Source organism: Nicotiana sylvestris, chromosome 3 (assembly GCF_000393655.2).
Source record: "Nicotiana sylvestris chromosome 3, ASM39365v2, whole genome shotgun sequence".
NCBI lineage: Eukaryota > Viridiplantae > Streptophyta > Magnoliopsida > Solanales > Solanaceae > Nicotiana > Nicotiana sylvestris.
In genome coordinates this window covers 95,047,591-95,059,211 of record NC_091059.1, presented here as the reverse complement: position 1 = coordinate 95,059,211, position 11,621 = coordinate 95,047,591, and positions in this window count along the sequence as shown.

The window sequence follows — 11,621 nt, the reverse complement described above, 5'->3', positions numbered from 1 at the left end:
TCTCCAGAAAGAGAACGGAGAACTGCTGCCAGGTAAAGGGTGCTGCACCAACAGGCCTACGCCTCTCAAAAGTCTCTCTTACCAAGTGAAGGCAGCTCTCAAAAACTGATAAGTAGTGAAAGCGACCCCGCTGGTCTCCAGAATACCCGCTGTACGAAGTATCCTCTAACACTTATCCAAGAAACCCTAGGCATCCTCGCCCTCGGCACCACTGAAGGTCGGAGGCTGAAGTCTACCAAACCTCTCCAACCTACGCTGCTCGTCCTCTAGCATGGCAGGAACTACATAGTCCTGAGAAGTTGCAATCGGCTGGGCTGGATGTGCCCCCAGTGTCTGAAGTCCCTACATGACCTGCTCAGGCGTGCGAGCGGCGAAAGTCTAAGTGCTTCCCCCGGCCCGAGAAGTAGCTGCGACTGTAGCGACTGAAACCGCTTGAGCTAGGCTGGTGCAAACTGATAGAATCTGAGCCAAGGCCTCCTAAAGACCCGGAATCACAATGGGCACAGCTGGTGCCTAAGCTGGTGCTGCTGGAACGTTAACAACTGGGACCTGATCCTGAACTAGGTTTGGCTGGTGGATCTACAGGTCCTACCCTAGCTGCTATGCGGGCCACATCTCTGCCCCTACATCGACCTCGACCTCGACCGCGTTCTCGACCTCTAGTGGCCACAACTAGTAGTACTGGTGGTCGTCCATCCTAACTGGTAGCGCGTGTCCTCACCATCTGTGAGAGAATAGAATAATAGAAGTTTAGTACTCGGATGAACGAATTCATACAACAAGAATTTCAAGAATATAAAGTTTTTCCTAAAGGTTCTGCAGCCTCTCGAGGATAAATACAGATGTCTCCGTACCGATCCATGAGACTCTACTAAAACTGCTCATGACTCGTGAGATCTATGTAACCTAGGCTCTGATACCAACTTGTCACGACCCTAAACCCGGACCCGGTCATGATGGCGCCTCTCGTGAAGACAAGGCCAGCCCCTAAGGGTTCAAATAGTTGGCACGAGGCCCAAATATTGCATTCAGCCCAAAACATGATGATAGTAAATAGTTTTCAGTCGAATACGCGATAAAATAGTCATTCGGGACGGAATAAGTCACAATCCCCAACAGTGCACGACCCCATGCTCATCATCTAGCGTGTGTGTCTCCTCAATATAGCACAATGATGTGCAATCCGGGGTTTCATACCCTCAGGACATTATTTACAATCATTACTCATCTCTACCCGGTCCAAATGTCTAGCTCGCGATGCCTTTACCCCTCGAATCGACCTCCGGATACTCCAAATCTAACCAAAATCATAATCACGACGTCAAAATAGGCTAAGGGAACGAAGCCCAAGCGAAAATAATTAATTTACAACACAAATCCCGAAATTGGCCATACCAGACCCCCGGGCCCATATCTCGGGTTTCGATAAAAAGCACATCAATGGACTCCTTATCACTTCCCGAGTTCATTCATACCAAAAGCATCAAAATCCAACCACAAACGACCCCTCAAATCCCAAATTCTAGGTCACCAATTTCAAGCCCTAATTCTTCAATTTTAGGCTTAATTTCCATAATTAATTTGGTGGAATTCACAATAGAATCGAGTATTAAGTCCATGAATATTACCTCCAAGTGTTTCCCCTTGAATCCCTCTTCAATCCTTTTCAAAGAGCTCTAAAATCGCTCAAAAATATTGGAAATAAACCCCAAAATCGCGGACAAGACGACTATTTAAATATTCTGCACAGGCCTCAATTCCTTCTTCGCGAACGCGGTCAACGCCTCGCGTTCGCGAAGCACAAATTAACTTTTACCAAAAAATCCTCTACGTGAACGCGACCAAACACTCCCGCACGCGATGGCTCCTCAGCTTGACCCTTCACGATCGCGCTCCCTCACTTGCGAACGCGGTGAACAAACATCCTCAAACCCAGCTGCCCAACTTCCTCTACACGAACGCGCTCCCCTTCTCGCGAACGTGATGCCTAATCACCCAGCCCTTCGTGAACGTAGAGCCTTCCTCGCGAACGCGAAGGTTAAAATCGTAGACTTCACTAGCTAACCCTTCGCGAACGCGAAGGTCTAATTTCTCTACAACACTTAGCAGTTTTTCTGCAATTCTCAACAACATGAAATACGATTGACCATCTGAAACTCATCCGAGCCCCCTCGGGACCTCACCAAATGTGCCAGCATATCCCATAACATCATTCAAACTTGTTCCGATCTTCGGAACGCTCAAAACAACATCAAAACCCCAAATTTGCATCGAATTCAAGCCTAAGAATTCCAAAATCTTCTTAATTACGCTTTTGATAAAAAATGCAACCAAACCACTTCCGAATGACCTAAAATTTAATTTGCACACACATCCCAAATGACACAACAGAACTACTGCAACTATCAAAATTCCATTCCGACCCTTATATCAAAATCTCACCTCTCAACAAAACGCCAAAAATCCGTTTTCGCCAATTCAAGCCTAAATCTACTCCCAACCTCCAAAACACATTCCGATCACGCTCCTAAGTCTCAAATCACCTCCCGAAGCTATCCGAACCATCGGAACTCACATCTGAGCCCTCTAACACATAAGTCAACATCGGGTTTACTTTTCCAACTTAAGCTTCCTCAAAAGAGACTAAGTGTCTCAAACCTTACCAAATCCTTTCCGAACCCGAGCCAACTAACCCGATCACATATAGAATCGATAGACAAAGCAATAAAAAACAAAAATGGAGAAAATTAACTCATGAGACGACTGGGCGGATCGTCACAACTTACATAGCCATATTTTTAAGTTTACAGCTGCATAACACATTATTTTCTTTAACAGTGTTTATACATCCGATATACAATATTATATAACATTATACACTTTTATGATGCTGTTTAATATTATATACAAAAACGGACTTTCGACTCTTATGAATTTCAACTCACAAAAAATATCATCAAATAGCTCAAACTTTCCTGAAATAACTTTAATTAAGCCACAACTTTAAAATGACATCCAAAAAATCCTAATATATCAATTTATCAAAATTTTAACAAATCATAAAAAGCATTTGTAAGTTTTCAAGATTTTTTAAAAATCTCAACAATGGAGTTATAAATTAATTTTCACTTCAACCATGGTAAAGTCCAAGCAACTGCACGAGGCAACAGAAGAGCATTGAAATCATATATTAATCAATCCTCTTTCGCTCCTCTTCTTTGAAACTTTTGAGTTATATATTTCATGCAGAGGTATACAAATAAATGATAATAAAATATACAACACTATAATTTGAACGTGAACTATATCTACTTTAACTGATTCAAAAGAAAAAGAGAAAGAACGCCAGAATTTCATCATGAGAAGGTAGAGATAGGATAGACATAACATTAAAATTAAAACACTGCAATATCGTTTAGTATTAAAAAAAGTACATGTATCCATATTCCACAACTATAATTGGCCAAAATAGCATGGGCTAGCCAGTTTTCGGACTGGTCATTCAAAAATAGGTAGCATTTGCCAAGTCATTGAAAAATAGTCATTATTTTACTGCAACAGAGCCCAATCCAGTATAATATACTGGAGTTCTAGCAAAGTATACTGGAACTCCAAACTCTTGTACAATATAAACATATAGCAACAACAGCCTCAAGCCGCTCAATTCTCCTATACAAAGAGTCCCAGTCTAACTCTGAATATTTATAAGAGGAAACAAGGAAATTAAGGGAAGAAAAGACAAATGTTGATGAAGAAGAATCAAAAGAGGAGACAAATATATTTCGATTGTTCTCTCCTCTTTTGATTCTTCTTCATCAACATTTGTCCTTTCTTCTCTTGCTTTCTTTGTTTCCTCTTATAAATACATTTGAGACAAATATTTCGAGTCACCCGACCTTACCCCTACCCCTCCGGGGTAGAGAGGCTGTTTTCGGGAGACCCTCAGCTCAAAGACAAAAAATCTGTAACAACAACATAAACTAAATAAATAGTATCAGCATTGTAAAAGACAACAAATAAGTGGAAGGACAATAATTATGCTAATAATAACATTAAAAAAATAAAAATTGTGTAATGAACAAAAACCTCTATCAGTCTTAGACAAAACTAAGTCATATTATGGATTGATCACTTGACAATGAGAAGGTACATTATCCTACCAAACTATTAGCACGATGTATACTATTTTATACGTTTACAATCTAATAAATTATGCACCTGTTAATTTACTTTTAGGATGTTTATTGTAAGTTCAATGCCACAATTGATGATGCGTAAAATAAAAATGACCCGTGATATCCAGCTTGCAAAAAATGCTCTAGACGAGTGACGGTAATAAAGAGTACTACAAGTTGTGACTATTGTATATTATACAAATTAGGCTTTTAAGAAATAAGAAATAATTGATTAAAGTACACTGCAATTTGAATGAGAAAAATAAAGATGATGATATATGATTGGAAGTAGTATGTAAAGATTATTTCCACTAAAAACTAATGATGTTGTAGACTAAAGTTCCTGAAAGAGGAGTAAAAAATAGGACATGAATATCTTCTTTTGCCCTATTTTTTTTTTTATAAATATTCAGTCAATGTTGAGAAATTACTGCTAAGAGCTTCGAATTTGAAAGTGACTGAAAATACTTGTTAATCTGCGGGAAGTTTTGGAGTTCAAAGAAAGGTAAAATTAATTGTGGATGGTGAAGATAATGAGAAGAGATGACATGACGAAGATATTTACATAAATATAATTGAAGCGACCAACCTATCATTTGAAAATCCTACCAAATGCACAAAGAACACCAATGAGATGGCAAAAATTAAAGAAAATAACAGTATTTGGCCTTAACTCACCTAGGTAAAACTCCCAAATTACACGAAGAAAACTTGTTACCATCATAAATTTTGCTTCCTATAACCCTTTGTAGCACATCGAACAACAAGTGCAAAAAAGATCGAAAGAAAAAAAAAAGGAGAGTGTCAATGTAAAACTAATGGAAATAACTCCCAAGAAAGTAGTCTATAAAGCCACAATTTAATCTAAGCAACCTTGTCTTTTCCTCTTCCCTTTTCACCAATGTAACATATGCCCCTTCATTACCTCTATATTTTTTTGTGTTTAAGATGAAACTTTCAATTACCACATTAATATTTCACAATACTCAGTAGCAAATTTTTGTAAAAGAAATGGTAATAATTAAAGAACACTTCATACATTGTACGTATTTACTTTTGAAGGAACTACAATAATTTTTTTTGAATATTAATAAAAATTAAGCCTTATTAGAATACATACATTATCAATCAATGACGTATCAATCACGACTTGTTTGTAGTAGATTTAAGCAGGTGATGGTTTTCAAGAGCATAATAATGATAAGAAATTGAAGAGACTAAACACTATTATCACGACAAATGCTATTCATTTTTATACAATAATTTAGCTGCTAAAGAGAATAATAAGACTAAGGGTATAAAAGTCCATCAACTTTTGGTGGACATTTTGGTAATTCAACTTTGAATTATGAGTTTCCCACCAACACTAACTCTTTGACATATGGGTGGTCCATTTATTCGCTTTATCCAAAGTAAACCAAATACAAAGAAAGAAAAAGAACGTTCTGAATTAAAATATTTTAGTACTTTTTGTTTTCTGGACAGTAATACATAGGTACAAGGAAATTTGACATGACATTGTGGTAGTGTTATATACTTCTCCATTTAAATTAAGATAACACATTTTGTTTAATGAGAGTTAAACTATATGAATTATGACCAAAATTTTAAAATATTTTTTTATCATATTAACATGAGAAAAATTACAGCTTACAGTACTTTTTGTATAACTTTGTGCACAGTGAAATCTGGAAGACCGATTTCTCCTCGACTGAATACCTCGAAGGGTGATCCTGGAAGTCCGGGATCTCAAGCCAGTCACTTCCCTCGAGATCGGACGGTATCCCACCAAGGATAATGCTGGCCAAAGCCTCAACAAATGCAAGGATCCCTCGAGGAATAAACCCAGGGTCGATCAGGACTACTCAAGCGGTTCGGCATCAGCCCATGCCCGCATCACAAAGCTAGCCGGTTGTCTCATCCTATTTCTTGTATCACGCAGCGTATTTTGTACGAAGATTGGACTTTCCCCTTTTTATAAAAGGGGAGTCACTAACACCTTGTAAGGGCAGAGCTCCAACCATTCTACTAAAAGTGCAATAATATCTTCTCTCTTTTTCTCCTCTATAACTCGATTGCCCTCACTGGCTCGAAGTCATTTAGCTTTGCTGTCTTCTTGCATATTGTTTGTTTACCACTTAATACTGGCTCGAAGTTACCTTAATATCCATCGCTTTCGTACTTGTTCTTCAACATATGCCTTAATAGTGGCCATAAAGAGCCTTGTTTAATTATATCTTAAACTGTTATCCCATCCCCAACTATCCCCGATAGCTCGATCTCGATCGTGACGTCGACCCCGAGGTCCCTTACTGACCAGACCTATATTCGGGCACCAGGCCCTCCGGTTCGAGTATTACTTCGCTTTAGCTCGTATTTATTCTTTAAACTCCATATTACTATCATCAACTGCTCTAACAACTAGCTCGAGAATAGATCACGTATTTTTAGAATCCCATTTACAAATTTAATTGTTGTTACCATTTTCACGGTAAACAGTTTGGCGCTCACCGTGGAGATAAAAATAATAGTGATTATTTTCTTGCTAGTTTCGTTACACAAACGCACATTATTTTTCACATTTTTTCTTGTCCAAGATCCTTAGATTTCAGGTCAAAATGTCCGGCTCGGTAAACGGAGTCGAGAACGACAACCTCGAGAATCACGGAAAAAATGTCGTGGCTGTCCCAGTCGCCAGAGCACCACTACAGAATCCAAATAACGTGCCCAGACCGATTATAGCGGACGCGGACTCATAGGACGCACAACAAGTCGACAAAACTTCTCACACCAACAGGAGAATACGACACAGCGACCGACAAGAAGCTCAAAAGGCCTCGGCCCGAGAAGAACAAGAAGTTAGTCTTCATGTTATTTTTGAAATGTTGCAGGCACAGCAGCTGGCCATTGCCCATTTGTAAAGCCAATCGAGAACTCCCAGCGTAGCGGAACCAGAGACAGCTCCCCCCGCCGAGCAAGTACCCAAAAGATCAAGTAATAACGGGTCAGTGGCTGACCCCGCCATAGTAAAGATGCTCGAGGACCTCACAAGAAGGATCGAGTCAGGTGAGAAGATGATTGCAACCAACGATAAAAAGGTCAAGACCTACAACTCTAGGGTGGATCAAATCCCGGGAGCCCCCCAGTCCTGAAAGGTTTGGATTCGAAGAAGTTCATATAGATGTCGTTCCCAGAGGAAGCGGCCCAAAGCCCATTCCTACAAAATTCAGAACGCTGGAACTCCCTAAGTACAATGGTACCACTGACCCCAACGAACACGTTACTCTTATACCTGCGTAGTAAAAGGTAACAATATAAAGAATGACGAGATCGAGTCCGTACTGCTGAAAAAATTCGGAGAAACACTTTCGAAGGGGGCCATGATATGGTATCACAACTTGGCTCCCAACTCCATACATTCATTCGCCATATTGGCAGACTCCTTCGTAAAGGCACATGCTGGAGCCATCAAGGTAGCAACGAGGAAGTCTGACGTTTTCAAAATTAAGTAGAGAGAGAACGAGATGTTGCGAGAATTTGTGTCCTGCTTCCAGATGGAACAGATGGAGTTGCCGCGAGTCTCCGATGACTAGGTAGTACAAGGCTTCACCCAAGGCCTGAATGAACGAAGCTCGGTGGCCTCGAAGCAGCTGAAGTAGAACCTGATCGAATATCCAACCGTAACCTGGTCGGACGTCCACAACTGGTACCAGTCAAAGATCAGGACCAAGGACGACCAACTGGGAGCCCCTTCGAGCTCAGTATACCCAAACAGATTCCTAGTAAGAGAATCGAAACCAAACAAAGAAAGGTACCAGCCATACTTTGAAGACAGAAGGAATGCCCCAAGGCGCAACCTACCTCGCAACGATCGGAGGACAGATCGAGGATAGGACTCTTGAGGGCTCGTCAACAAAATCAGGTTCGATCGAAACATAGCACCAACAAACGTGCCCCATTATCAGAATACAACTTTTGCGTCGATGTTTCAGACATCGTGTTCGCTATCAGCAAGATCAGAGACGCCAAGTGGCCTAAGCCAATACAGTCAGACCCTTCGCAGAGAAATTACAACTTAGTGTGCGAGTTCCATAACGCGCACGGCCACAGGACCGAGGATTGCATCAACTACAAGAGGAAGTGGCTCGACTGCTCAACAAAGGGCACCCTCGGGAATTCCTTAGTGATCGGGCCAAAAATCAATTCCGAGAGGAGGAGGCAACCAAGAAAAATGAGGCAAACGAGCCACAACACGTCATCCACATGATCATGGGGGCACCGATGCCCCACAGGTACCCGTAATGAGAAGAGCAAAAATATCCATTAGCAGAGAAAAACGGACTCAGGGGTATATCTCCGAAGACGCCCTCACGTTCAGCGAAGAGGACACCGAGACCCTGTCTCAACCCCACAACGATGCCCTGGTAATCTCCTTTCTTGTAAATTCTTTTCAAATAAAATGTGTACTCGTGGATCCAGGTAGCTCGACCAATATCATCAGGTCAAGGGTGATAGAACAGCTCGGGCTGCTCGAACAAATTGTGCCTGCCACTCGGGTCCTCAATGGATTCAACATGGTGAGCAAAACGACGAAAGGAGAAATCGTCCTTCTAGTTACCGTGGACGGAACAACCCAAGACACCAAATTCCATGTCATCGAGGGAGATATGAGGTATAACACCTTATTTGGACGGCCTTAGATACACTGCATGAGAGCAGTACCATCCATCCTCCACCAGGTGATAAAATTCCCAACAAAAGACTGGATCAAAACCATCTACGTGGAGTAATACGCGGCAAGGGAATGTTCGCCATACACGACATGACACCAGCGCCCATGCCTCCACCCCCGAATGAAACAACAAGCAAACCAGGTCTCGCCCCCGGTAGAACTTGACAAAACAAAGTAAAGATCCACGCCACATTTCTGCCACTGGGCAGTTATAATAGACAGATCCCAAGGCATCGCCAACATACTTCATTTCAAGGTACAACCATTTTTTTAAATATTATTTCAAAGTTGGAAATAACCTTCGTGCAAGCACCCGATCAAAGCTGCCGGGACGAAAGTGCTATTGCAAGACCTCGAGGCTCCAAAGGTGCACCCGTTGCACTCTTTTCCTTCGACTGAGTTTTTATCCTAGAAGAAGGGTTTTTACCGGCAAGGTTTTTACCTAGGCAACGTCTGCAAGCCGCTTAAGGGGGAACTCCGCAAAAAATATTCAAGACTATCCCTACGACCAACTTTTGAATAGGCAAGGGGCATTCCCCCCGGAAAACTACCCGCTCGAAGGAGTTTTGAAAAACACCAAATGAGGTTTCCCGTAGGAAAACGATGTATCGGACAGATGGCCGATATAGTTAGGCCCCGTCGGCAAAAACATGTACTATTGTATCGAGCAATCAAAAAATACCTTTTGTCAAAAAAGAAAAGGGGAAGGGAAATCCTTCTCAGAATAGGGTAACAAATCCTTTTGCCAGAAATGCCCCGAAGAACTCGGGAAAGGGTGCCAGCAGTTCAAACGCCCCAACAGCCTCCGGATCGAGGCACTGAAATAACAAAAAATTTTAGGTAGGATAAACTTCCAAGCGATCGACTTTGATCAGATATAGGTCAACTTAACACAACAAATTATATTACGACTTATGTGATAAAGGGCTCGGATGTGAGTTCCGATGGTTCGGATAGCTTCGAGAAGTGATTTGGGACTTAGGAGCGTGATCAGAATGTGTTTTGGAGGTATGGAGTAGATTTAGGCTTGAATTGGAGAAATTGGAATTTTGGCGTTTTCCGGTTGGTAGGTGAGATTTTGATATAAGGGTCAGAATTGAATTTCGGGAGTAGCAGTAGGTCCATTGTGTCATTTGGGATGTGTGTGCAAATTTCAGGTCATTCGGACGTGGTTTGATAGATTTTTTGATCGAAAGCGAAATTTGGAAGTTTTTGGAATTCTTAGGCTTGAATCCGATGCAAATTTGGTATTTTAATGTTGTTTTGAGCGTTCCGAAGGTTGGGACAAGTATGAATGATATTATGTGATATGATGGTGTGTTTGGTTGAGATCCCGAGGGCCTCGGGTGAGTTTCGGGTGGTTGAACGGATCATTTCAAGTTAAAAAGATTGCAGAAAAATCTGTTGTTGGTATACAGGCTTTTGGCCTTCGCGTTCGTGAGTGGACTCTCGCGTTCGCGAAGGGGTGGGATGTGAGGCAGGATTGTTGGCCTTCGCATCCGCGATGAGGGTCCCGCATTTGCAAAGGGATGGATCTGTGTTCAACGCGTTCGCGATGTTGATGCTGCGTCCGCGTAGGTTTAAGTTGCTGAGGCATCGCGTTCGAGGGGTCGTCGCGTTCACGTAAGAGGATTTCTGGTCAACTTAAGTTTGTGCTTTGCGAATGCGAGGCTTTGACCGCGTTCGCGATGAAGGATTTTTAAGTGCTGGGCAGAATGTTTTAAAAGACCAATTCCGCGATTTTGGGTCTAAGTTCCTCCATTTTAGGGCGATTTTGAAGCTTTTTGAAGGGGATTGAAGAGGGAATCAAGGGGGAACACTTGGAGGTAAGATTTACGGACTTAATACTCAATCCTAATGTGATTTATACCTAATTAATCGTTGAATTTGTAGAATTTAAGCCTAAATATTGAAGACCTAGGGCTTGTAATTGGAGACCTAGAATTTGGGATTTAAGGGGTTGTACGTGGTTGGATTTTGGTGCTTTTGATATGAATGAACTCGGGGAGTGATAAGGAGTCTATTGATGTAATTTTTATCGTATTCGGAGATGTGGGCTCGGGGGTCGGGTTTGGCCAATTTTGGGATTTGTGTTGTAACTTGATTTCATTCGAGTGGGCTTTGTTCCCTTAGCATATTTTTGATGGTTTTGCACTGATTTTGATTAGATTTGGAGCATCTGGAGGCCGATTCGAGAGGCAAGGGCATCACGGGCTAGAGTTTGGACCGGATAGAGGTGAGTAATGATTGTAAATGTTTTCCTAAGTGTATGAAACCCCAAATTTCACATCGTTGTACTATATTGAGGTGACGCACATGCTAGATGCCGAGCATGGAGTCGTACACTACTGGGGATTGTGACTTAGTCCGTCCCGAATGACTGTTTTACTGCGTATTTGATTGAAACTATTTTGCTATCATCATGTTTTGGGCTAAATGCTATATTTGGGCCCCGTGCCAATTGTTTTGGACCCTTAGGGAATTTTTACTACTATTCCGCACTATTTTGACTTTATACTTGTACTCAGTCATGCTATATTCTACTATTTTTATAACGCAGCCATGTTTACTCCGTTTTGACATCTTAAATGATATTTTGAGCTGAGCATCATATTTTACTGTGCCCGAGTGGCTTTTAGAGATTTCTGACTGAGTAGGACCGATGGCCTATGTTGTGAGGTTATTATGGAATCGGGTTGCACGCCGCAATATTA